General features: G+C 40.7%; 1 protein-coding gene across 3 annotated transcripts in view; it reads right to left on the bottom strand.

Moving 5' to 3' along the window:
- RIN2 (Ras and Rab interactor 2) overlaps nt 1–22,032 on the bottom strand; it is a 118,864-nt gene extending 96,832 nt beyond the window's left edge. Inside the window, exons 1-2 of one of the 3 annotated variants that reach the window (XM_067533028.1) lie at nt 21,826–21,853; nt 10,834–10,911 (exon numbers count right to left, since the gene is read on the bottom strand). The gene's annotated coding sequence lies outside the window, so the exon portion shown is untranslated. Of the gene's footprint in view, nt 1–10,833; nt 10,912–21,825 lie in introns of all 3 variants that reach the window. The other 2 variants (XM_067533031.1, XM_067533030.1) reach the window with 2 other exon arrangements.
- Nucleotides 22,033–26,312: the final 4,280 nt, after the last annotated feature.

The following is a 26,312-nucleotide window of genomic DNA, read 5'->3' as shown; positions in this document are numbered from 1 at the left end:
TATTTGTTTATTTACTTATAAGTTTTGTTTTCTTTTTTCTCCATCCCAGGTTTGAAAAAGACTTCTGTAAAGAAAAACATCTGGCAGAATCAAAGCAGTGATTGAACTAGCAGAGGAGGGTTGAAATTAAAACATACTGGGGTAAGTGCAGATGCTGAGTCCAATACTTTATTATACTGAGGGATTTATATTATACAGGATGTGTTTATTAATTTAAAATTGTGTGACTCACATCAGATACATTGCACAAAGTATGGTGGTAAAACTCAGAAGGGTGTGTCAATCAGGTGAATACACATTTTCTGGGCTAAATGCTTTCTGGCATACTGGCACCCTGAGGGATTCCCATGGCTGATGGTAACAACAAGCATACTGACAACTTATATGAATTTGGGCGTTGGGGGGGGAAGAGCGGGGGTGGTGGGATGATCAGTGAGGGTGCTGGGAAATATGTCTTACTGCTCTTTTGAAAAAGAATAAATTAACTTGTTTGAGTAATGCAACTAACATCTGGAATACGTGATTATATCCCATTTCCTTCCAGGGACAATAAAAAAAACCCCAACTGCCTGTGAGTAAAAATTGTTCTTTCGGTTGTATGTCATAATTTCAAGACCTGTTTTCAATATGGCCATAATTGGACAATGTTTTGTTAGTACTGCCATTAGTGCCAGTCAATATTATTTATATCAACCTTGCAAAATGGTAAAAAAAAAAAATCTCACCAGCCCAGACAGAAATCTGTTCACCTATCCTTAAACACCAAAATGTAAACTTCTCCTGCACTACGTAACATACACACAGACTCCTGGACACTAATACATGCAAACTCCATACCAACCTCTCACTCACACACACGAATCCTCCTCGTGTCTCAAACTAGATAACCACACACACCCCATCATTCACTCAGTTTTCAAGGCTCCCTCACTGAGGCACATGCCTGCCATTCACCACTCCATTTACTCTCAGCCTATCCATTCTCTTCCCATACCCCAAATTCACCCTCCAAATTCAGCAGTTCTCTTCCCTGACCCATCTTCCAGCACCGACTATCCACAGTTGCAGCAGCCAGATAAGCTCTACCCACGCTTCCTCATGATTGCAGCATCTTGATTTTTCCCTCAGTTGAGCCTTGAGTCTCCCCCTGATGGCAGCCCCCTCACCTCTCCTCCTGGCTGCTCCCCTCTCCCCAGTCCCAAAAAAAAGGGGCTGGGGCCCTGCACTGTCCCTTCCTCCACTTAAGGAGATGCCCACCAGAGCTGCCAGAATATTTTGGCCTCTCCCTAGAGGTGGGTAAGTAGCTGGGTGTCATCTGTTCCTTTCCCTAGGCTTGGGGAAGTGATTGCTGGAACTGGGCAAGAGGAGGAGCCAGCTAGGGCCAGACATGGGAGAAGGCCTCAGAGGGGCAAAGTAGGAGAATCACTGGCCTGAAAGTGTAACAGCAGTGGCAGCTGCTCTACTACTACCTGGCAGCTGCAGCACTGGTTATACTCAGCTCACGTTTTAAAGGTTTTGTTCACAGCCGTGATGGCTAGAGCCTCTCTTTTTTTAAATGAGCGTTCAGTTTCTGCAGAAGCTGACTGCATTAGTCCCCCGTGCCTAAAGATTCTATTGCAACTCAGAGATAGCATGTCTTAGTGGACCGGGACTCAGAGAAGACGACCTGAGTTCTATTCCCAACTTTGTCATATCTGCTGTGTCCTTGGGCAAGTCACTTTCCCTTCTCTGTGCCTCTGTTTCTCCTCCAACCCACTGTCAAACTTGTTGATTTAGACTAAGTTCTTTGGGCTAGGGAATGGCTCCTACTATGTATTTGCAGAGTGCCTAGCACAAGGGACAGCACTGTAGGTGTTGTTGTAGTATAAATAGTGGTGATAATAAAGCTACATCCATTTGATAAAATGAATTTACTGCAGCCCTTTGACCGCCTCTGCCCATTACTCTCTCTTTGCCAGGATTACTTACATTCCAATCCTGTGAGCAGTTTCAAACAGCTGCCGTTTTTTTAAGCGAACTATCACAGACATGCTTCTTTTCTTTGTCCCCAAATGTGGAATTTCACATGAACATACCCATCCCACACCCACACACAAGTTACATGGGCAGCACCTTTTCAGAGTCACTCCTAGAACAGTGAGTTTAAGATCTGTTATCTCATGACCACCAAAGCTAGAACTTGGAGCTTACCACTAAAAAGAGGAACATTGCTGCTTCCCATTAAGACAAAGCACATGCATCCAGTCTTGGGCTGTCTCCAGATACTAGATATTTAAAGATGACCTTTTTATGTCCAGAAAAACTATTTTAGGTGATTTGCAGAAGGTCTAAAAAATATATTAGTTTAATCTTTCTCTCCCTCTGCTTCTCGCACAGTTGGACACAGTAAATAAGGCACCTGGCTTTACAGACAGAAGTATGCAAAAAATAGTCAATCAAAGATGTTTAAAGCTCTCAAATACTTCTAAGTGGCTTCCTGTTAAATATGTAGTTTATATTAGACTTTATTATTTGTATGACAATAGCATCCCAAATGTGCTATGAGGCAATGTACAAACATGCAGAATGATGCAATCCCTGCCCCAAAGAACTTACAATGTAAAATAATAAAAGTTGGGGAAAAGAGATACAAGGAACAAACAAAGTGGTCAGAGTGATCATATTTCTCTTGTTCTGTTGGTTTTATTTAAAGAATACATGCTTATGTAATAAGTTTTTGGGAAGACTTGCAAGTTACTCAGTTCATCCCAAACTTGAGATTTCATTACCACTTATGGGTAATAGAGCCATAACAAACTCATGCCAACAAAATTTGTACAATGCCACCACAGATTCTCGCTATAAAATCCCACAGTTCAGAAATTCATTAATTTAAAAGTTGACTCCTCATGTGTACAGTATTTCCTCACAAAATGCAGATGCTAAAAAACAAGGAAGTAACAAGTAAAGACCACATTCACATCCAATACAACGATCTCCAAGCATCAGCATGCTACCATTCATGACTCATCCAGTTTAGCACATTAAACACCTTCTCCAACAAGCTGACTTTCAATTCAATTATATTGCCAACCTCAGTACAAGACTTTACCATGTACTTAAATCCCACTGACTTTTAGTGAGGGAGTGCTTTATTGAATCAGGCCTACCTGAGCCACCACCCATGCCACCATGGCCACACTGCTAGCATATTTTTAGAATGCTAGCTCAAGCAGAACTAGCATGCATCAGCCTACCCAAGATGGGAATTACATCTCCCAGCTGCAGCATAGACACAACCGAAGAAAGGGGCTGAAGACATAGGCTAGAGAGAGGAGTAAGTCAAGAAGGGAGGCTGTGGAGCTAATCAAATAACCATATTTCCTCCAGTTGAACCTTTGCATGTCCAGCGCTGAAAGCTTTTAACTGACATTACAACTTCCTCCATCTGCCACTGGACTGCAGTAGATGAATAGAAGCCGATAAACCATAAAGTGTTGAAAAATACCCACTTCCTACAGTCCAATGTTTGTCTTAATCCAAAATTTGCATTGATCTGGCTTGTTTGACTCTTCATCTTTCTTGAAGGAGTTCTGGTAGAGTTATGCCCAGTGCCCCGGCCCTATATCATGGCAAATCTCCTCCCACTCCTACTGAACATTGTACTAAACTGTAAGGATACTTGACAGATAGTTTCAAGTTTTGTTAAGAATTTAATCACCTTAAACTAACCCTGCCTTCAGCTAACTTTCTATGTAATTTGAATATAAGAAAAGAGCCAGAAGATACAGTACACATTTACTAAAACTGAAACCATTGCACTTTAATCCTTCTGACACGTAATGTGTATTTTATGTCAAATCTGGAACGGGATCTTTAAAACTATGTTGGCTGATGCAGTTACATATTTACTGGTTTTTACCTTTGCCCAACCTAATCATAGACGTCAGAATGAGAGCAAGGGAGTGGAGACAACAACAGGAAGTCCTTCATAGTGTACCAAAGATCCATATTTTGAACACGAGATGAACTGTAACTATCTGACATATGTTGATTAGTGCTGAATTTAACTAAGGGTGACTTTGTTCTTTTCTCTCAATTCTTTAACTGGCAAAAAAAATAAAATTTGCAGAAATTTTAAAATATAATATACACACACATTAAATTTCATTACATTTCTGGATTGTTGAAAAATTGTGGACTATGTCTATAGCTGGTCACAAAAATAAAAACAAAAAAATAATAAAGGTAATAAAATATCTCTTTGAAAATTTGATTTTCAAAAAAAATTTCTCATGTTCTGACAAAAATTAACTCTTCTTAGGTTTTTTTGGACCAGCTATATAGCTGGTATAAATTTTTAGATAACTGAAAATTTTTGATACAATTTCTGAACAATAAAAATATTGTTTGATCCAGTCTATTACTTAGATGAATATATAAAACAGATCAGTCACAAATACTGAACCTAAGTCATAAACTCATTTCTCTACCAGAAAGGCTGAATGTGTACTTCTAAAATAATCTCACCTATTATATCAATGTCATGTTACTGAACCTGTATACTAAAGCAGTATGTCAAACCCTGTTGCGGATTTCAGTTTATGCAAGACTGAGCCCTTTGTAATAAGAAATGCTCACCGCAGTAATCTTTTATTGCCTTCAGAAATAACTTTTTAATGGCATACATGACCCAACGTATAAATCATTAGATCAAGGCAAACTAGTATTTAAAACGAGGGTAATTCTCTTATCATCACACAGTGCTTTAATACACTGATACGACAAAAAATGTGCAGCACAAAACTGAATCTACTAGCAAAATGGGAATTGGAAATGACAAGATAGATACAATTAAACAAACAAACAACTGCACAATAGATTTAGTTGGAAAGCAGCTGTGTTCAATATTTCACGTGGTAGAGAAAGAGGAGTTCTTAAGACTATGCTTACAATATGAATCTTGGACTCTGCTTTGTTGTGCAAAATTTGATGGACATAGGTTATCTGCGTCGATAATAATGCAGGAAAAATGGACGTTTGAAAGCATTCAAAGAGGTAAATTATCTATGAAAGGCTGTTAGGGATTTACCTACGTCTGTCTTGTGACGGTTAGGGATACAGTAGCTTTATAATGCTCTCTTGTGTCTTGCTTAGTATTTCCATCTACATTTTATTGAAGTTTCTCAGTAAGTAAGTATGTTCAAAAATGAATTATTGGGTATAGTGTGATAGAAGCCTACCATTCTAAATGAGCTGGAAAAGCAGATGAGGTCCGATTCTCATTTACATTGCTGCTCCTTCTTCTGATGCCAGTGTTACATTCTGATACCAGCACTGCTCCTCAGCCAAACAAATCAGTTTCAGTCAAAGAAAACAGTCACTGACACCAAGTCTGGATATACTTTATGTGTAACTTATTTTACTTACACATATACACCAGTCCTAGAACAGAGGTAGTCAAACAGCAAGCAAAGCAATCCCTCCTTTCAGGAATCTCAGCCCAACTCCAATGCTAAGTTCACAGGAAACATCTCTGCCTCATGAATTGACTCTAACCAAAGAGCAAATGCTCAGGGTGCTCACACAGCACCCACTCCAAGGACCATTCACTGCCTCGACACAGAATATTGCATAACAAAAGCTAACCACAACAAAGCATGTCTTCCCAAAAATGAACATTTGCTCACATGTTAAGAAAAACAATTTGGAAGACTATGGATCTGTCTACACAGCTGCTGGGATCGAATCTTGCAGCCCATGTCAACAGACTCATGCTAGCTCACTAATAAAGCAACGTGAACATTCCAGCTCAGGCTCCAAAGCCTACCCCCCTTCCTAGGCCAAGCTCCAGCTGAGCTTGAATGTCAAAGCAACGTCTACATGGCTATTTTTAGTGCTCTAGCATAAGCGCCAGTAGCGTGAGGCCATCGACCCAGGCTGCAAGACTCACTTCCAGTAGTTGTGTACACATACTTACATGTAACAAACAGCTGGTGATACCTGCCATAACAAGCGTACCCCTTTTGCTGGGTCACTGAGAAAATATCTGTCTGAAGAGGGAGTAGCTAAGAAGAAGAAAACATATTTACTTTCTGTCTTGGGGAATCCTGACACAACAGATTCATCTTTGATGTTTGATATGCTGAAGGAGGATCTGAATTTATGTATCTCTTGTTCAAGTGCAACCCTTGTTTCAGAGAAAGATACAGATTCTGTCCTGTAAAATGTATAGTCAAAATCCTCAAACCTGCAAAGACTTAGGCCTTGTTTCACTAGCACTTATGCCAGCAAAACTTTTGTCACTCAAGGGTGTTAATAAAGGACACGCTGAGCGACATAAATTTCACCAGCATAAGCGCTTTTGTGGACAGCGCTATGTCAGCGGGAGACGCTCTCCCGCCAACATAGCTACTGCCGCTCATTTAGGTGGATTTATTATGTCAGCAGGAGAGCTCTCTCCTGTCAACATAACGCAGCTACACAAGCGCTTATGCTAGCCAAATGTATGTCGCTCAATGGGGTGTTTTTTCACACCCCTGAGCAACAAAAGTTTTGCCGGCATACATGCTAGTGTAGACAAGGCCTTAAGCACTTGCCTAACTTTACTCACAGGGAATAGTTTCATTATGGTCAATGGGACTATTGCCTTTGTGTAAAGTCAAGCACGTTCTTAGATCTTTGCAGGATCAGGGCCTAAAACACAGCCTTCATTGAATGTCAATTTATCACAACAAAATCAATAATCCCACAAAACATCAGGCAGGTTGATGCAAAACAAAATAAAATACATATAACTGGATAATTATAAATGTTAATTTGTTGATATTAGGCATAAAAATATACAGGTGGTTGCTCACTATACTTTGTAGATTAACCATGTTAATTTTATAACATTTCTTATAACCCTTTTGATTCATTCCAGCAGTCTTCCTAGCTCCAAAACTACATGAGGGAGAGGTTGGGCTTCCAACATAAAAGGTAGTTTTTTAAAATAACATTTTAAAAGAGATAGCTGAAATGCCAGCTAATACCATTTGTCAGCATATATGTAAATTAAACATCATCCCCTGTACTACAAGTCAGATTTATTCCAGAACTGCATGCTTGCCAATAGAGCCCAGCGATTGCTGGATAATACCTGATATTTACTTCGTTGTCATGCATGTTACATTGACCTGATTTTTCAAAGTCTCTGAAGTTTTGTGCTCGTGTTTTGGATTCCAAGCATACAACTCTTGAAAACCAACAAACCAAGAAAAATTCTATTGTCCATCAGGTCAGGACAACCCAAACTAGTTCCAGAAAAGTGACAATTAACTGCTGCCTGCCAGAAAAGCTGTTCCTCTGCACTTAGCAATAATACTGGGAGCATGGACTAACAGTCCATTCCAAAGCTGGAAATGAAAGCTCATCCTTACCTCAGTTTACTTTTAAACACTTCTGGATGCCAAAAGGAAGCTGATATGTTCCTTTGGCCCACTACTTTTCCTAAACTCCTGTGTGACAGCTCAGTCAGACCCCATTCTGCACTTTGAGAAGGCGACATGACCAACTATACATGCATTCTCCCCCAAACTACAGTCTTGGGAGTAACTGCTATTCTGAGGTGGCATCAACAAGGAGACTGAAGAAAGAGTCCGTTATCAAGTATTTGTTCTGTCACCATGAAGGTACGAACAGACTATACTAACCCTTAACCTTAGCTCTGTTAAGCTAAATAGATTGAGTTCCTTGAGTCTATCACTCTAAGGCAGGTTTTCTATCTCTTCAGTCATTCTTATGGCTCTTCTCTGAATCCTCTGCTATTTATCATCATCTTTCTTGAACTGTGAACACCAGAACTGGACACAGTGGTCCAGTAGCAATCGCAACAGTGCCAAACAAAGGTAAAATAATCTCTCACCCCACTCTTACTTGAGTCCCCTGTTTATACATCCAAGGATCGCATTAGCCCTTTTGGCCACAGTGTCGCACCACAACTCCCAAACCTTTTTCAGAGTCTTCTATCCTGTAAGCATGGCCTGCATTCTTTCTTTCTAGATATATATATATTTATATTTAGCCAAATTAAAGCATATGTTGCTCACTTGTCCCTAGCTTGCCAAGGGATCCAGATCACCCTCTATCAATGAAGCCTCCTCTTCATCGTTTACCAATTTGTCTCATCTGTAAACTTTATCAGTGATGATTTTATGTTTTCTTCCAAGATATTGATAAAAATGTTTTATATAGCAGAGGGCCAAGAATCAACAATGTGGGACCACACAGAAATGCACCAACTTGGTGATGACTCCCCATTTACAATTGCATTTTGAGACCTATCAGTTAGCCAGTTTTTAATCAATTTAATGTGTGCCATGACACTACTGAGTCCTCAGCTGGAGTAGTGTGTCCAATTTCGGACAGCACACACTAGCAAAGGTATGGACAAAACAGAGTCTAGCGGAGAGCAACAAAATCATAAAAGGTTTCATAAACCTGACCTATAAGGAAAGGTTAAAAATACAGGGCATATTTAGTTTTGAGAAAAGGCAACTGAGATGAGGACTGATAACAGTTTTCAAATATGTTAAAGGCCAGTACAAAGAGGATGGTGATCAATTGTTCTTCATGTCCACTACAGGTAGGACAAAAAGTAAGGGATTAATCTGCAGCACGGGAGATTTAGGTTAGATATTAGGAAAAACTTTCTAATTATAAGGGTAGCTCAGCTCTGTAATATGCTTCCAAGGGAGAAACCCCCATCACTGAAGGTTTTTAAAAACAGGTAGGGCATACACAAGTCAGGGATGGTCTAGGTTTATTTGGTCCTGCCACAGAGCACGGGACTGAACTTGAGGACTTCTCAAGGTCCCTTATAGACCTGCATTTCTATGGTTCGACATTAATTTTACATTGTTCTAGTGTTTTAATCAAAATGTCATGCAGCACCATGTCAAACATTTTACAGAAGTCTAAGTATACTACATCAGCACTATTAACTTTATCAACCAAACTTGCAATCTCATCAAAAATGGTATCAAGTTAGTTTGACATAATCTATTTTCCATAAACCCATGTTGGCTTACAGTAATTGTATTACCCTACTTTACACACAGGAAGTCTGTGGTGGAGCAGAGAATAGAACCTAGTCTCAGACTAGCATTCTGACCTCTGGACCGACCATCATTCCTCCAGATGCACTCAGCATCTTGCTCTTTAAGGAGGAACATTTTAAAAAAAACAAACAACTAATTTTAGAAAACCAAACATTCAGAATGATTATATTTTCTTTTCATACAACCAAATATGAGACTCAGGTTGTTCTTGAATAAGTGACCTTCCAAATATATTTTCTATTCTGAAAACCACAGTGAAATCCTAGAAAATGGATGTAATGACACGGATAAAGGGGAAGTTTTTCAAATTTGAGTCCCCAAAATAAAAGTGGCCTGGATTTCAGAGGTGCTGAGTACTCACAACTTCCACTGAAGTCTAGGAGTGCTTCACGGGTCAGCACCTTTGGTAATCATGACACTTTATTTAGATACCCACAGAGGGATTTAGGAGCCACAGTTAAAGGGGGAGATATTCAAAAGGCACAAAGGGCAGTTAGGCAGTTAATAGGAGTTGGATGCCTAGCTGCCCTCTATGCCTTTAAAAAAATCTCTCCCTCCATAAAGAACAATGCTGAAAATTAGGCTCCTATGTCTTTATTTAGGCTGCTAAATAAGTGGCCTGATTTTCAAAAGTGTGCACACCCTGAAGGTTCTGTTTATGTCAATGGGAGAACTGAGCACTCAAGCACTCTTGAAAATCAGGCAGGGGCCTAAATATGGATTTGGAAGCCAAAATTTAGGTACCTATTTCTGAAAATTTGAACCAAAATCTTCCAGAGAGGATAAAGTCAATAAACCTGTTATTTGCATTTGATTAATACACTGTGTAGCAGCTACCTGAAACCAAAAAAAAAAATTGAGCTTGTTCACTGGCTGTGTAACTATGATACAGAGGAATGTTTAGAGTGCAAGAGAGTAGAAACATTTAATACAGTTGAAAGGACTGATTTGTCAGTGGCGTAGAGTTTCACAGTATTAGATATTTAAGTCAGTTATCATAAATTAACCTTCAACCACCACTCATTGTATTGCATTCCGTTTAGTAAAGTTCAGTATTATACATGTACTTGTGCAAATTAGCAGATTAGTTAGGTATCAAGTAACAATACATTATATAATTTAAAAAGAATATCTGCTATGTAATCAAAATCTGATGTGTAATTTGGTGCTGCCAAAAGTAGAATTAAAATACTGACTTCAAACCTGTGATTAACTGGCCCCGAGATTCTCAATTCATAGGGAATAAGTGCCTTTATAAAACTCATTAACTCATAATGTCAAAGGTGTCAAGCATAATAAGACATTTACATGAGAAACAATACTTTGAATATTGTGTATTCAGAATATACAAAGCTTTTTAAATGATGGGCACTGGGTATACAACCCCTACACCACTAGGGCTGATAGTGTACCTATAATGCCCTAACATTTACACTTAAGCAAAATCTCTTCTTGGCCTGTGCACTGAGAGATCGTACTTAAGAATTGCATAACTTGACTTGCATGAGACCATGCACATGTTTAAAGTACCTCGCTGCATCTGGACACTACATAGTAAAGCTGAGCTCCTTCCAGCTGCCTTTCTTAAATTCATCACATTTGTCCTATGAAAACCATCAGATTTCTGTCAGGAAGCTACTCCAAATCAAGCTCTGCTAATGAAGCAAAGGGTTTTTTCCTTCTGTACAATTTGACAGAATTCAAAAGAGTACATCGGGCTTAGTTACACACAGAGAAGAAAACAATTACTTACTTGTAATGCATTTTGTCAGTCTACCTCTTCCCCCATCCTGGAAAGGAAACATCCCTGCAGACAGTATTATAACTCCACCTACACCAGGAAGCAAGGAAGTAAAAACAGAAAATAAAAGTCTGCCAATCACAATTAAACATAGTTTCCTGGTAGGTGGAGTTATAATGATGTCCATAAGGATGTTGATTGGAAGGAAGGGGTGGCTGTATGACAAAGTGTATTAATTGGTCTTATGAGAGCAACCTTCTCTAGTCACTGGCAGAAAATAAATTTTTTATGAGCACACTTAGAATAGCACTTTCTTCTTTCTGTCTTCTATTAAACATTATTAATGGCATATTCAAAGGCTCCAAACTTTTCCACAGTTCTACACAGTAAACATCTGTACTCACACCTTATGACAGACAGCTCTGCAAAATACAGGAGTAGCTAGTAACAAAGCTGCAGTTTTCGTATCTGGAGGCAGACCTTGCTTACAAACAACCCCCCAACCTGAAGCAAATACTCACCAGCAACCATACACCCTACAAAAAGGCCATTCCAGGAATCTATCCCTGCAACAAAATCTGTTGCCAGCTCTGCCCACACATCGACTCTAGTGACAGCATCACTGGTCTTAAACACATCATTCACACCATAAGAGGCTCATTCACCTGCACATCTAGTAATGTTATATATGCCATCATGTGCCAGCAATGCCCCTCTAGCATGTACATTAGCCAAACTGGACTGTCACTACGCAAAAGGATAAATGGACACAAATCAGACATAAAAAATAACAACATCCATAAACCAGTCGGAGAACACTTCAATCTCCCAGGTCATTGTGTCACTGACTTGAAAGTTGCTATTTTATTACAAAAAAACTTCAAAAACAGACTTCAAAGAGAAACTGCCAAGCTAGAAATCATCTGCAAACTTGACACAATCAAACTGGGTCTGAATCGAGACTTAGAATGGTTATCTCATTACAAGAAGTAATTGCCTCTGATCACCCATTATCACCCCCTACTCAATGGCTGTAATTAGGCCTCAAGTACTCTGCTTTAATTCCCCCCCCCCCCCCTTTGTCGTCACTTCCCTTGGATATGTATATGTTGCCTCCTATATATGTTGCCTCCTGTATATCTCTATCACTTGCATCTGAGGAAGTGGTCTGGAGCACACGAAAGCTTATGCCTGCAGAAATTAAATTTGTTAGTCTTTAAAGCACTACAGAACTCTCGTTGTTTTTGCTGTATACAGATTAACACAGCTAGCCCTCTGGAACTGTTAAAGAAAGGAATTGCTAATGTATTATTAATGTAATTATTACTGTTTCTTAAACCACCTATAAAATAACTTTCAGTGATTGGCAAAATACAATACATTGTGAAAACTAAGTCACACAAAATCAAATAACTTGGCAGAATATGTTTATGGCTTGTTTGGCCTCAAAATAAATCTTAAGCAGAACAAAGGCCTTAATTCGACAGAACTGTCAAGGTGGAATGTTTTGGGGGGAATTTACTCTCCATTATATGCCACATCACAGTAAATCTAGTGATTTAAGTAAGTATGACAACACATGGCAACTATAAGATTACCAATAAAAAGAGGGCAGTAAACGGGAAATGCCTAGTCTGTCTAGAAGAAGGGTGTATACATATTAAGCTATCTTTAGCAATGAACAAGAGATGTGAAGTAGAGCCAAGTCACTTCTTTGGTTTCTAGAACCACAGTTAACCATATGGGAAATATATTATAAATGATAGCTTACATGTGTGCAATAGTTCCTGAAATACTAAGGGATTAAATAATCTTTTTCTTTTGGACATAAAAAATTTGAATCTGAAATCTAGTAAATTAAATATTTATCTTGGCAGTTTGCAGGTCCGGGATAAAGCGACAACAAAAGTGAATATTTTCAAAGCAGCATACAAAAAAATGGCAAAAAAAAAAGGCAATGGCAATAATACCTACTCCATTTGATGTGTTATCCACTTGCCAGAGTGGGACAGAAATTTGATTATAATTGCAAAATGGGATGAAAGATTATATGAAAACTTGAATTAACCTGAGGAAGCTTACTGCTCCCCGGATACTGCAGCTTCATTTCTACCAGCTACGTCATGAATCCCAAGCACAGTAATTAGCAAAATGCATAGTGAATAAGAAAATAGGCACTGATACAAGGTCAGGCTTGGTCTACACTACAGACCTATGTCAGTATAACTGTCACTGAGCAACGCAGTTATACCAACCGAACTCCTGGTGTAGACAGAGCTATGCTGACGGGAAGGCTTTTTTCTTTGCCATAGCTACTGCCTCCCAGGGAGGTGAAGTACTGACGCCGATGGGGAAGCTCTCCCATTGGCATAGGTAGCATCTTCACTAAGCCTACAGTGGCACAGCTACTCCCATGTTGATGTAGCGCCATATGTGTAAACAAGCTCTTAAACTTACGGCTGTCTGTGAAACCTTTAATTATAGTTATTTTGAAACATTTCTGTTATATTTTTCAAAACCTGTACTTCAGTATAATTCCTGGTCCTCTCCATTATATGCGAATGAGAATTGGTCTCATGCCTGGGAGAGGTCCAGATGCAAGCATGGTCATCACATACTTTTTACAATGGGGGAAGAGGCATCACACGATGCTGGCAGACGCCTCAGATGTTTCTTCCCACAGGGCCCCCTCGTATGGCTTTTAACGTAGGATGGGGTAATGTGGCAATGTGATGTATCTTCTATAGTCTGAATTTGCTCTGTACCATGTAACTTTCATGAAAGCTGTGCACTTGTCACTGACTGTAGTTGATATTCTCATAGTTCCTCCATTCTGAGTTCAGGGTTTGTTTTCTAGAAATTTGTAAATGAATTTTCCATTGGTTTGCTGTGCTGATACTTGGAAAAAGTTCGGGTGTCACTATGGAGCAATTTCACCTGATATTAAAACAGAGAATGTGCTGGGATCCTTGAAATTATGAAAGGCAATAAAACCAAAGACTTCTATGGCATATTTCTGTGCAAGCATGGACCCTGATCCTGCAAATGTATCAACAGATCCCTCCATACAAGTCCCAATGGATTCTGCCTACATTTGATTTGATTCAAAGCTCATCAAAGTCAACGGGAGTCTTTCCAGGATTGGTGCCTGAGCTCCTTTTGCAGGACCTGGGCCTATGTTTGTATATTTGGCATTTGACTTACAAATTCCCACATAGATTTGTTAAACTATAAATATCAAACTAAAGAGGAAAAGTTTGTTCATTGCTAAGACATCATTTTCCAAGTTTCAGTTTTTATAGCCAATTTACAAAGCATTCGGCTCCCAGTTCCTAATGTACATAATGACAGATTCTTGACTGTAGCTGCAACAAATTGCTTCATATCTACAAAAATCAAGCTCAAGCTGCTCATATTATAAAAATTACAGGACCAAAAATATTACATCACCAAGTCACACTTTCCAAAACTGAAACTCACTTCAAGTACTGAGTTTTTGATCAAATTCCAATTCCAACATAAACATAATTTACAAGGTTGTCTCTGGACCCTAATAACAGCTGTATACAAGAGCAGTGCTCATGATTTGGCATTTGGCAGAGAAATTTTAAATGATATATGGTACCCTGCTATTCCACAAGCAGACAAGCCAAGCAGGTGTGGCTATTAGTGAACACACTAAGAATTTTGGCTTCTTTTTTGGTAGCTATTTAAAACTTTAAAATCATAGTATTTTTCCATCTTGCATTAACTGCTCTGAACATTGCAAAACAGATTTTTTTTTTAAATCCCCAACCATTGCTAGAACAACTTATTATAAAAATTTTACTACTTGTCTGTGTCCCACGGTTGCCAACATCTGAACTTTTTCCCAGGAAATTATTGGCCAAATAAACTCAGGGTCAGGAATGTGGCAAGGGCCCAGTCACCAAAAGCAATGGGTATTTATTCTCGTGAATTTGATATTCTTTTTTATGATATATTTGTTCCAAACTGAATTCATTTGCTCAATTTGATGAGCCTTTACACACATAGGCAGTCTCAATGGCAGTGGGAATACTCATATTGCAATCTGGCACTTAATCAACATCAGATCAAACCTAATACATGACTCAATTACGGAGCTCCCAAGAATCCTGAGTAAAAGGCAGGACGTAGCATAGTTGTGTTGGCCTAGGAGTAGACATGGGGCTGAACTGGGACTCAGAGAGCCACAATTTTGTCCTTTGCTCACTGGGGGAATTTAATCCATGCCAGTCCATTACATGGCACAAAATATTTCCCACCATACACTGACTCAGCTGTGTTAGCTGGCTTAGTGCAGGCTCCATCCACTCATTGCCCTGTCTGCCCTATCCTTCAGCTCCTGAAGGAACATAGAGCAGTTTCAGGTTGGCCAGACAAGGATTTCCATGTGTCTCCATGTATTCGCCCTTCTGAGTATACAAGTCTGGCTGAGATGCAGCTTGGTTACTTTGGAAACTTTTCTCTAAATGGGTATTTAAATATATCTTGTATGGCACAGGCCCAGAGTCAACCATTAACAGAAATTTGAGTTTAGCTGAAAGAGGATGTTGGGAATCTTCAGGTAGATGAAACAAGATAAGGGAATGTCAGCAAATGTAATATGATGCATGCAGGGAAAGCCAATGAGATTGAAGATTATTTTCACGTTGGAACATGCTTTGACTAACACAGAACGAAAAGAACCCCAGAGTTAATAATTGGAACAAAGGGACTCTGTGTTGACCAAAAACAAAGTAAAAGTAAACAGAATTATTTAGAACACAGAAGTAAGGGAGTCATTTGAAAATATGGAAGGGTATTATGCAAAGCACTTGTGAGGTCACATTTAGAGCATCAGTACTCCAGGCACTGAGCCAAAAGACAGACATTCACATTCTGGAGATGGTGCAAAGGAGAGCAAAGAGGTTCTTTTGAGGAAAGGCTCTGAAAACTGAACAGGCCTCAACTTAGTGTGTGCAGTGGAGGTTGATTCTTCAAGCCAAGTCCACAGCTGGTGTCAATTTGCATAGCTCCATTAATTTCAATGGACCTGTACTTATTTACATCTGAGAATCTGGCTCTCAGTATTTAAATATCTTACAAAATTACTCAGGGCAGATCTTTTTTAAATCCAGGGAGATGATAATTACCCCAGGGCAAACTTGGACTTTAAACCTGAGCTGAACATACATACACATATTCTCCAAAGAACCTATTTTTGCAGGGAATTTTGCACACCTCTGTGTTCTGAGGCTTAAGGAAAGGATTAAGTTCATTTTCATTACTTCTACCTCGTCCTCCTTCCCATCCCAACCACATTTTTGTCTCACTCACCTGTTATGTCTTGTGTTTTAGACTGTCAGTACCTCAGGCCAAGGACTATCATTTATTATGTGTACAGCACCCAGCACAATGGGGCCTCAATCTGGTTGAGGCTCCTAGGTGCATAAATAAATAAACTGTACATATCAGAAAAGGCTCTGTTAAAGGGTTATTTGGACTCTTGTACCATCTGTGGGAAAACATTGGAAATAGCAGCCTCCTATCCTAAAATAGACATGTGAGTGGGATTTTTCCAGAATATTCAGCATTGGCCTAACTCTGCTCCCCTTGATGTCAATGGGAGTTTTACTATTCAACAGGAGCAGAGGTCTTGAAAATCCCACACTAACTTACTTGCTTTTGCAAGTATACCCACTGAGGAGAGAGTTAACCCTACCAGAGGGAGAATGGGCTCGGTACGCCAAAATTTCTTATCCTCAAAACTTGATATGTGCAACTTTCGGTCTTAAAAGGGAAGGGGAAAATAAAAGGAATGTCTCTCCTCTACCAAACCAGTTTATTTTTACTGGACAAGTTTTCTGGTTGATTAAATCCAGGTCCACAAGTCTTGAGGAATGTGTTCCATATGTCAAAAATAAATGTTGAAGTGAATTTTGATTATGCTATTGTTTGAATGACTGGACACAGAATGCAAAATATTCCTGACCTGATCCTAAATGGCTACATCACTAAAATCCTTTCATTAAAATGCATTAAGAGGATATCATAATTGTTTGTCACTTTACTTAAAAGCAAACCATTTTGAAATAAAATTTAAATATACTCTGTATATCCTCATTTAATCTAACCCATAGTATGGGGAAAAGTTTCAGTCACTCTCTTTGCAAAATGAATGTTCAATTATACTTAAAAGTACAGCATGGGCTCAATGTAAGAACAACACTGAATAATATGCGCTTATATGCAGGACAAGTATAATGAGGCAGCACCAAATTACAGAACTAAGATCAACTGTTCAGGTCTGATTCAGCTCTCATTGGCAATGGTGTAAATCAGAAGTAACTCCTTTGAAGTGTAAATAAGTGAAAAACTGATGTAAAAGGAGAATCTGGCCCATAATCTTGATCTAATAAAGGCTCTCTTTTCTGCGATTATTATTCCACAAATAAAAAGCTGTGAAACCTTGCAAAGTTCACACTGTTCCCTACTTTTGTTTTTATCATGATTAATGTCTTTAAGAAAGAACAATATTTAATAGATGAAAAGGCTACCCACCTGCACCCTGTCTCTACTAGCCTTCTTTTCATATGGCCTTCCCATTATTGCACTAACTGGTTCAGGTCCGTGGATAAGAGTGGGAGAATTAGCATAGACAGACAACCTTCATTTTAACCGCAGTTTTGTCTAGAGCTGCTTGTGGGAGCTAGATTACATGGTAGTTGTAACACAAGGCACCACTGATTGCATTAGTACTCCCACCATTGCTACCACTGATAGAGCTGAATCAGTGGTAGAAAGAGCGGGAGTCTTTAAGGATAAGAAGTCTAGTGTAGACACAACCTTAGAGTGAGATTCACTTGTGATGCAAACTAGGACCCATCCAACCCATTTCAGCTCTGTGGTGAGGCTACAAAGGAAAGAGGAGGGGGATGAATAGGCAGAGACTGTGCGTCTTAGAGAGATCCCTCTGTACCAGCCCATAACAGCCTGCGGTAAAGGAGAAGTCACAGCCTCTGAGACACTTCAATCCGGTGACAGAGATATGAAGCAATAGCAGCCACTATTCCAGCATAAAGGCTAGACTAGTATCCACAGATGAATTGCACTGCAGCCTTACAGCCTGCTTACATATTGGAGAGGAGAAGTCCATTCCTCTCTAAACCCCCATTCAGACTATGCAGGAGGGGCAGAATTCATTCACAATTAAATTCAGCTTTTTAGATATTGTAGGTCTGTGTAATTACAGGTGATAGCACAGACTAAGAAAAACTGAATTGCCAGTATGTAATTCACTTTTAAGTCACAGAATCGTAAGTGCTAAGAAGCAGATGTATAAACAGTCTCTTTCAGCACTGATATTCTGTTGCATACAAGAGCAGTTTCAGTAGCAACTGTATTGCTTAAATGTTTTGGCTTATTAACTACCATCTGTGAGCAGAGATGCATTTATTTTCAGTGTACTAAACTCAGACATATATTGGATAGATATTCCCCCTAGCCTCAAAACCAAAACAAACCAACCATATCCACCACACTGCTACTACATCATATTAAGTTATTTTATATCAATCTGTTGTTTCCTTAGCAAATGACCTAATCTTACCATCTCTAGGAGGTGAGACCATAGTTCAGTTTCCATGCCCACTCAGATCCTGACCTTAAGCCCACAGGAAAAACAAATCAATGAAAAGGTTCCCATGACTCTAATAGGCTTTGGATAAGGCTTTATCCCTTTGCAGAGATTGCTAATAAAGGTGCCACGTAGTGATAATTACGGCAGTGGATTTATGATGTGCTCTAAGAGTGGGACTGAAATCACCAAACTCATTTCACATAGTGAAGCACTGATCCTCTGCAGTTGGAGGGATATGAATTATAGAATGCATCACAGCCATGTTTGTGAAGCAAATAACATTCCACAGAAGCCCTTGAGATGCTATGTTGCTGGTGGTGTTTTGTGATAAACTACATACTCCATCACAAAGAATTCAGACTCCAAACTGTTCATTATAAAAAAAATTATCCCCATAAAACTAAAACCTGTCAACTTTAATAACATATTAGGATCTTGTCTTAAATTAGGTTATAAGCTCTCCAGGGTAAGGGACTGTGTCTTTCTAGGTGTTTGTAAAGTGCCTAGTGCAAAGAAGTCCCAATTCAGCAGGTTTTCTAAGCAGTCCACTCATACTCATGTTCAAAGATATGACCAATATGAAATTTCAGTGTTCTTTGCTTAGACTTGAATATTTATTTTGCCATTCCAAACTCTTGGCCAAACAATAACTTAAGCTTGTTTTATACAAGCACTTTTTAGAGGCTATATTACACATACCACCACCACCAGGGGACACGAAAGATCAGCCAGTTCATTTCACAATGATAATTTGAAGCGCTGGTTGCGATTTTTTCATCTAAACATTTTTTGCATGAAAAATTGCTTTATCACCAAAGCAAACATTTTCACAAAAAATGTTTGTTTTTCTTGAAATTTTCCAGTTTTTCAATGAAAAGCTAGAAATTGATTTTCTTTTGGTAACAATGTATGCCTTTCAGTTTTTAAAAAAGCTGGATTGTTTTAAATTGAAACGCTTTCAGTTTTTGGTAAAACCAAAAAACTTCCTTAGGAAATTTTGAAAAATATTTTCCCCAAATTTCCCAAGAGAAACAATTGACATTTTTTTTTACCAGCTCTCCTCATAATCTAATAAACAATCTCTTATTAATTTATTATATGTGAATAAGTTACAGATAGTTTCCCAACAAAATTATAGAGAGTATTGAAAGTTATAAACACAGCATCTTTGATGAGTGGATTCATGGAAAGTTGCATGCTTTAAGGATTTTGTTCTATATAACTGTTCCTCCATATTTTGAGGAAAGTCAATATACATTTTCCCCCAATGCTAGTCTTGGTAAGCACTATTTAATTTGTATTTTTAATTAATATAAAAGATAAATGAATACATTTAGCAACATCTTGTGTTAGTGATATCAAATGTATTCTGTATTTAATACTGTGCAACTAAAGAGGACTGCTCCAAATCAGAAAAATGGCCCTTTTTTCTTGCTTAGTTATGTGAGAGAGAGAGAGACAAAGTAAGTGAGGTAATATATTTTACTGGACCAACAAATGGTTACCTCACCTACCTTGTCTCTCTCATATGCTGGGACCAACACAGCTGCTACAACAATCACATGTTGTTTGTAGTGTTAAAAGACATTTCTACTAGTATAATTATATGTATATATGCCCTTATAATTAAGTAATGTTCAAATAAAATCCCTTCCAAATAGAGTCTACTATTTAAGAAACAAATAAATGTTCTCAAAGGTAACAGATCTGATATATTAATGAAGTGGTTGTCTTTTCTCAGGCCAGGTTTACACTAGGAGCTCTTTGCTGGTATAGCTATGCCACTATACACTTGTCATCTTTAAGGAGCAAGTGTTTTTTAGGCATTCAGATACTATGGTGATGTCTACAGTATAAAAACCTAGAATAAAATTGAATAGTACTGGCAAATGTGTTTTTGCTGGCATAGTTTATTCCAGTGCCCTACCCTTAACTACCAAGTGAAATAAATTATCCCAGTGTAACTCTACACCAGGAGCTTTTGCCTGCACAGCTATATTGGTCAGGGATCCCCTGACTAACATAGCTATGCTAGCAAAAGTTTGTACTCTAGGCCTGGCTTCGGTGACGGTAGCACTAGCATTCCCCAGTCAATGATCAGAGCCCCATTGTGCTATGCACCATGTGCTAGAAGATGGTCCCTGCCCCCAAAGAGCTCATAATCTACACAGCAGGCAGGATGCAACAGGTGGGGCAAAACTGACAAATGGAGGCTGGCTGGGTTGGGAGGATAAGGTAACAATAAAAAACAAGATTTTGTAGAAAATCATAAGTCGAAGTTCTCCACCTGCCTAGCCAATGCCAGATGGCAATGATTTGTAAATATCATAGTCTAGGAAGCTTTTAAGGAAAGATTTGAAAGAGGATAAGTTGGTGATACTATTTTTTTAATATATGTATGTACTTATGACTTCCTTTTGAAGCTGGGGCCTCTCAAAACTATTAGAAAAGAAATCAACCAAGAAGTTTTCCTCATATATAACCACTAGTAACTGAGTGTGAGGCCCACAGGATACCAGCCAATACAGAAAATAGCGATAAGATCATGTAAAGGGAAGTTAAAAAATAGGACTCCATAAGAATTCTAAGATTTTTGCTTTGCATTGTTCATAAAAGCAACTTCCCAATCAATTTTTCAAGCTGCCTATATGTTCAAGGTCTAGCTGATCCCCAAATATGGGGACAGGAGAGAATTTTCCAGCAGGTCATATTAGCAATGACCTTCCTCTGCAGTGTATGGGTGCGGGTCACTTGCCAGGAACACCTGGGTTTCTCTGAGTCATTCCCTCTCATTGTGAGGGCCTTGAATACATGGCACCGGGGTCTGGTCTTGCTCTCCGCCTATGGCACATGACCTCCTAGTCTCCCACGGGCTAATGCTTTGGCCTCATTTCACTGCTGGGGTTAGCGTGGGGGCACAGGTAAGCTGTACACAGACACCGCTCACACTAGATGATCTGGTGCGACCTTCTGGCAGTGGCTGAGGCAGAGGTGGTGGGTGGGATTTCAAAAGCGGCGCAGCCATTTAGGAGCGCCAGATCTGCTCCTAAATCGCTCTGATGGATTTGAAAATCCCACTACCAGGCCCAGATGCTGCTCCCAGCCGCCGCGGGGCAAGCCCAGAGCCGGACCCCAGCGCCAGGCCACGGCGAGGGGCCCAGGCCAGCTCTAACCCGGCTGCGGAGCCGGGCCAGGGACGGCGCTATCGCCCCTGGGCTGAGCAGAGACCTGGCCGCGCTGTGGTGACCGTCGCTCGGCCCGGACGGGCCCCACAGACACGAGGGGGCTCAGCCCTCCCAGCCCCTCTTCCCACGGCCGCCCCCTGGCGCCACGTGTGTCCGCAGCCCGCGGGAAGCCCTTACCTTGCTCGGCCTCCTCCTGCTGCCCACGGCCCAGCGCGGCGGGAGCAGCCCGGCGCTGCCCGCCTCGCCGAGCGGCCGGGCACCCGGAGGCAGGGAGGGAGGAGCCGCCGGGGCTTTGTGTGACCACCGCCGGCCGGGCTCCTCTCGCCTCAGCCTCGCCCCCGGCCCCTCCCCACTGGCCCACTCCCGGGGGCCGGCCGGCCGGCGGCGGCGCACCCCCCCATGTCAGCTGGCCCCGGCCGGCTCAGGGCAGGGGCTAAGGGGCTTCGCTGCGGCGCCGCCTTCCCCCTTACCGAGCAGGCTGGAGGAGGGACCCTGGCTCCCGCTCGTGGGAGGGGAACGGGGGGGGGGTAGGAGGAGGGGAGCAGCAGCGGTGGGATTGGGGGGAGTTGGGGGCCGGGATTGGGGGAGGGATGGGGGGAGTGGGGAGCAGGGATGGGGGAGGTGAGGGCAGGGATCAGGGGGCAGTGGCAGGGGTTGGGGGAGTTGGAGGAACAGAGGCCATCAGGGCTCCAGCGCAGCAGGAAAGTTGAGGGCAGGAGTAGCTGGGTTGGGGGGCGTGGCAGGAGCTGGATCCATGGGGAAGTTGGGGGGTCTGGGAGCAGGAGCAGCAGGGAGGGGCTGGGGCTGGGGCAGTGACAGAGCAGGAATAGTGGAGCATGAGGGACACCTCTCAGCTTGTGTCCTTTAAGGGCCAGTTCCATTTCCCTTTGATACCTGGCTCAGCTATGTAGGAAAATGGGACCTCAAAGGGAATTGTGTGAGTGCCTCACCTGATGCCTGGAAGGGAGTGGGCAGACTGGCAGAGAAGGGAGCTGGTGCTGGACAATAGGAGGAGGAGGATCTGAATCCTGCTAAACACTAGTATGGGAAGCTAGAGAGCTGCGTACTTAAAGGGCTACAGTCCAAAGGCATCTCTTGAATCCCTTTGCTCAGAATGTGTGCCTCTTTAGCTGTTCCTGTGCTTGAAACCGCAGCTTTGCATGGCCAAAGGGGCACATTCAATGCTTAGTACTGTATTAATAAGTACTTTGTATCCAAGGTCTCACACTGCCTTGCATACAGCAGCTGACTAAATCTCAGGTGTCTCTGAGGCAGGAGAGTGTTAATGGTATAAAGGAAAGTGCAATAAAATCCAGCAAGCCCAGACTTGCTGAAGAGTGTGTCTAACTTCTAGCCAGCTCTGTGGTTGTGTGTCTTAATCCACTTCTTCCGCTGATGGAGTTTAGGAGCAAACTTTCCATGGGGCAAATTATTCGATAACTTCCTACTGCAGGGTTTTTTTGCACCTTCATCCAAGCAGTGCTACTAGCTTCCGACAGGACATGGGACTGGATGGATCACCAGTCTGATGCAGTATAGCAATTATCATGTTCCCTCCCTCCTGCACCTTTTTGGTCTGCCAATTTTTCTCACACACATTCAGTTCTATTGACTTCAACTAATGTAGTGGAGACACTGAAAATGGCCCACAGTATGTAATGCAATTTGAATAGAAGGGTTATGTAGTTCAGACGATGGGTGTTCCTTAGTTCATTCCAATATCCATGCATGCAATATTTCACAAACACAGACTTACTTCATTACATTTTGCTTCATCAATAAAACTATGAGAAGAATAAGCTTTTCCCTACAGTTTGGCTAACACTTTATCTGTAAATAGGGCACCTATTAAGAGAGCCGTGTTGGGGTATCAGTCTCAACCAAACACCATCTTGTTGTTTACACTTCAAACATTGGAAGGGCTTGATTCAAGCAAAAGTCCTGAGTGGTGGAAAATCCACAGAGGGAGGTTTTGGTGGCACAAAGTACCTTCAGTTCCTCAAACAAACAAACATGGTGCAAGGGCTCACAGGAATCCAGGATTGCTCCAAAAGTGAGCATTGATACCCAGGGGGCAGATGTGGCCAGAATAGTCTGGGGATGCATCAACTAACCTGGGGATACAACTGAGCAGCTTCTGCTAGTGGGGCTCCATGTAGCCCCAGCTGAAAGTTACAGCTACGTACAGATGAGGTGATATAAGGTTTTATTTTATTGGAATGGCTGCATTATTCATCCATGATATAGCATTGTAAGTTTGGTAGGTCATCCCAAGTAAGTGCCAATAAAGCCTTTATATTTCACTAAACTAGCAGACTGGAAATAAGGCATAATTTTTAACGGTGAGTGTACCTAGGCACTGGAACAATTTGCCAAGGATAATGGTGGACTCTCCTTCACTGACAATTTTAAAATCAAGATTGGGTGCTCTTAGAAAAGATCTGCTCTAGGAACTGTTTTGGGGAAGTTCTGTGGCCTGCACTATAGAGGAGGTCAGACTAGATCACAATGGTCCCTTCTGGACTTGGAATTATGAGTCTATTCTGTGCATGCTCTCTGTTACAGAGACTTTGTTACAGAAATGTTTTAGAGTTTATAAACAGAAATATTAATGTGACTTGCTTTTCTGTTCCTCTGTCTCTGAAGCCAGGTGCCTTAGTTGGACCGGACTGCGGCTTGGACTACATGCCCCAAGCAGAAGACAATAAGATGTTAGGTCAGGATGTGAAATACCTGCTTACTCCCCACTGGGCAAGGGGACAGGGAGAGACAGGGTAGAGTAGGTCAGGTTACATCATTAAAAACAAAACAGTCTGTCCTCCCCAGACTGGTGATTTTTGACATTTTAACTTATGGACCCAGCAGGTTTACACAGGGGGTGATGCTTCATAACACTAAAGCCTTTCACACATTTCTGCATGTGTTGGCATTGGAATATAGCTTTCCCCATTTGCTTTGCTAGCCAAAAAAAAAAATCCCCACCTGTTACTTTTAAAATGATTTACATTACCCTTTTTCTTTTGTGGAGCCAACTAGCAGGTCCTTGGTGGGATGAGGTAGTGAAACCTGTGAGGAAGAAAGATAGTTGCTGTGAACAGTTACATGGAGCAAGTATTGAGATCAAGCAAACCACTTAAGACTTGCTTATTGATTGCAATTGATTCCATTCATTCATAATGCATCAGGAAGCTATACTTTAGAAGAAATTCTGGACCAGATTCCCAGAAAGCCTGCCCTGACTTGCCCTGGTGGATGATTGCCTCCAAGGTGTTACACTGGCATAACAAACAATTTTATTGAGCCTACTAACTTAAGAATAGTCAGCAACATGTGCTAGGTGCATAGGTTGTACTGCTTATATTAACTAGCTATCAGAGGGTGATGAAATTCACCCTAGGGTACTTCAGAAATCAGCTGAAGCAATCTCAGAATCATTAGCAATTATCTTTGAGAACTTCTGGAGGATGGGTGAAATCCCGGAGGACTGGGGAAAGGCAAACATAGTACCTAGCTTTAAAAAGGAGCACAAAGAGGAGGCGGGGGATTACAGACCAGTCAACCAAACTTCAATACCCAGAATTACTAGAATAAATTGTTTAAATAATTTGTAAGAGGATGAGGGTAATAGACAACATGAATTTGTCAAGAATAAATCATGCCAAACCAACCCAATTTCCTTCTTTGACAGAGTTACTGTTTTAATGGATGGGGGGAAGCAGAACATGAGATACATCTTAATTTTAGGAAGGCTTTTGCCACAATCCCACATACTCATAAGCAAACAAGGAAATGTGGTCTAGATTAAATTACTATAAAATAGGTGCACAACTGATTGAAAAGCCATATCATAATTATCAATGGTTTGCTATCAAACTGGGAGGACATATCTAGGGGTGTCCTGCAGGGTTCTGTCTGGGATCCAGTACTGTTCAGTATTTACAATAATGACTTAGATGATGGAGTGGACAGTCTGAGTATAAATTTTGCAGATTACACCAAACTAGGAGGCATTGCAGGCATTTTGGAGGACAGGATTAAAATTCAAAATGACCTTGATAAATTGGAGAATTGGTCTGAAATAAACAAGACGAAATTCAACAGAGACAAATGCAAAGTACTACACGTAGGAAGGAAAAAAATCAAATGCACAACTACAAAATGGCAAATAACTGGCGAGGCAGTAGTACTGCAAAAAAAGATCTGGAGGTTATACTGGATCACAAATTGACTATAAGCCAACAATGTGATGAAGTTGTAAAAAAGCAAATACCATTCTGAGATGTATTAACAGGAGTGTACAAATAGTGTATTAGTGGAAGATACTTGTTCTGCTCTTCTCAGCACTGGTGAGGCCTCAGCTGGAGTATTTTGTCCAGTGTTTGGCACCACATTTTCAGAAAGATGTAGACAAATTGAAGAGAGCCTGGAGGAGAGCAACAAAAATGATTTAAAAAAGGTTTAGAAAACCTGACATGATGAAAGGTTAAAAAAAACTGGGCATATTTAGTCTTGAGAAAATATTACTAAGAGGGGACCAGATAATCTTCAAATATGTTAAGGGCTGTTCTAAAGAGAATGGGGATCAATTGTTCTCCATGTCCAATGAAGATAGGATATGAAATAATGGTCTTAATCTACAGCAAAGGAGATTTAGGTTAGATACT

Source organism: Emydura macquarii, unplaced genomic scaffold, assembly GCF_026122565.2.
Source record: "Emydura macquarii macquarii isolate MOO-44397 ecotype Brisbane River unplaced genomic scaffold, CSIRO-AGI_Emac_v2 contig_3305, whole genome shotgun sequence".
Classification (NCBI taxonomy): Eukaryota; Metazoa; Chordata; order Testudines; family Chelidae; genus Emydura; species Emydura macquarii.
This window is presented reverse-complemented; position numbering and strand designations above follow the sequence as displayed.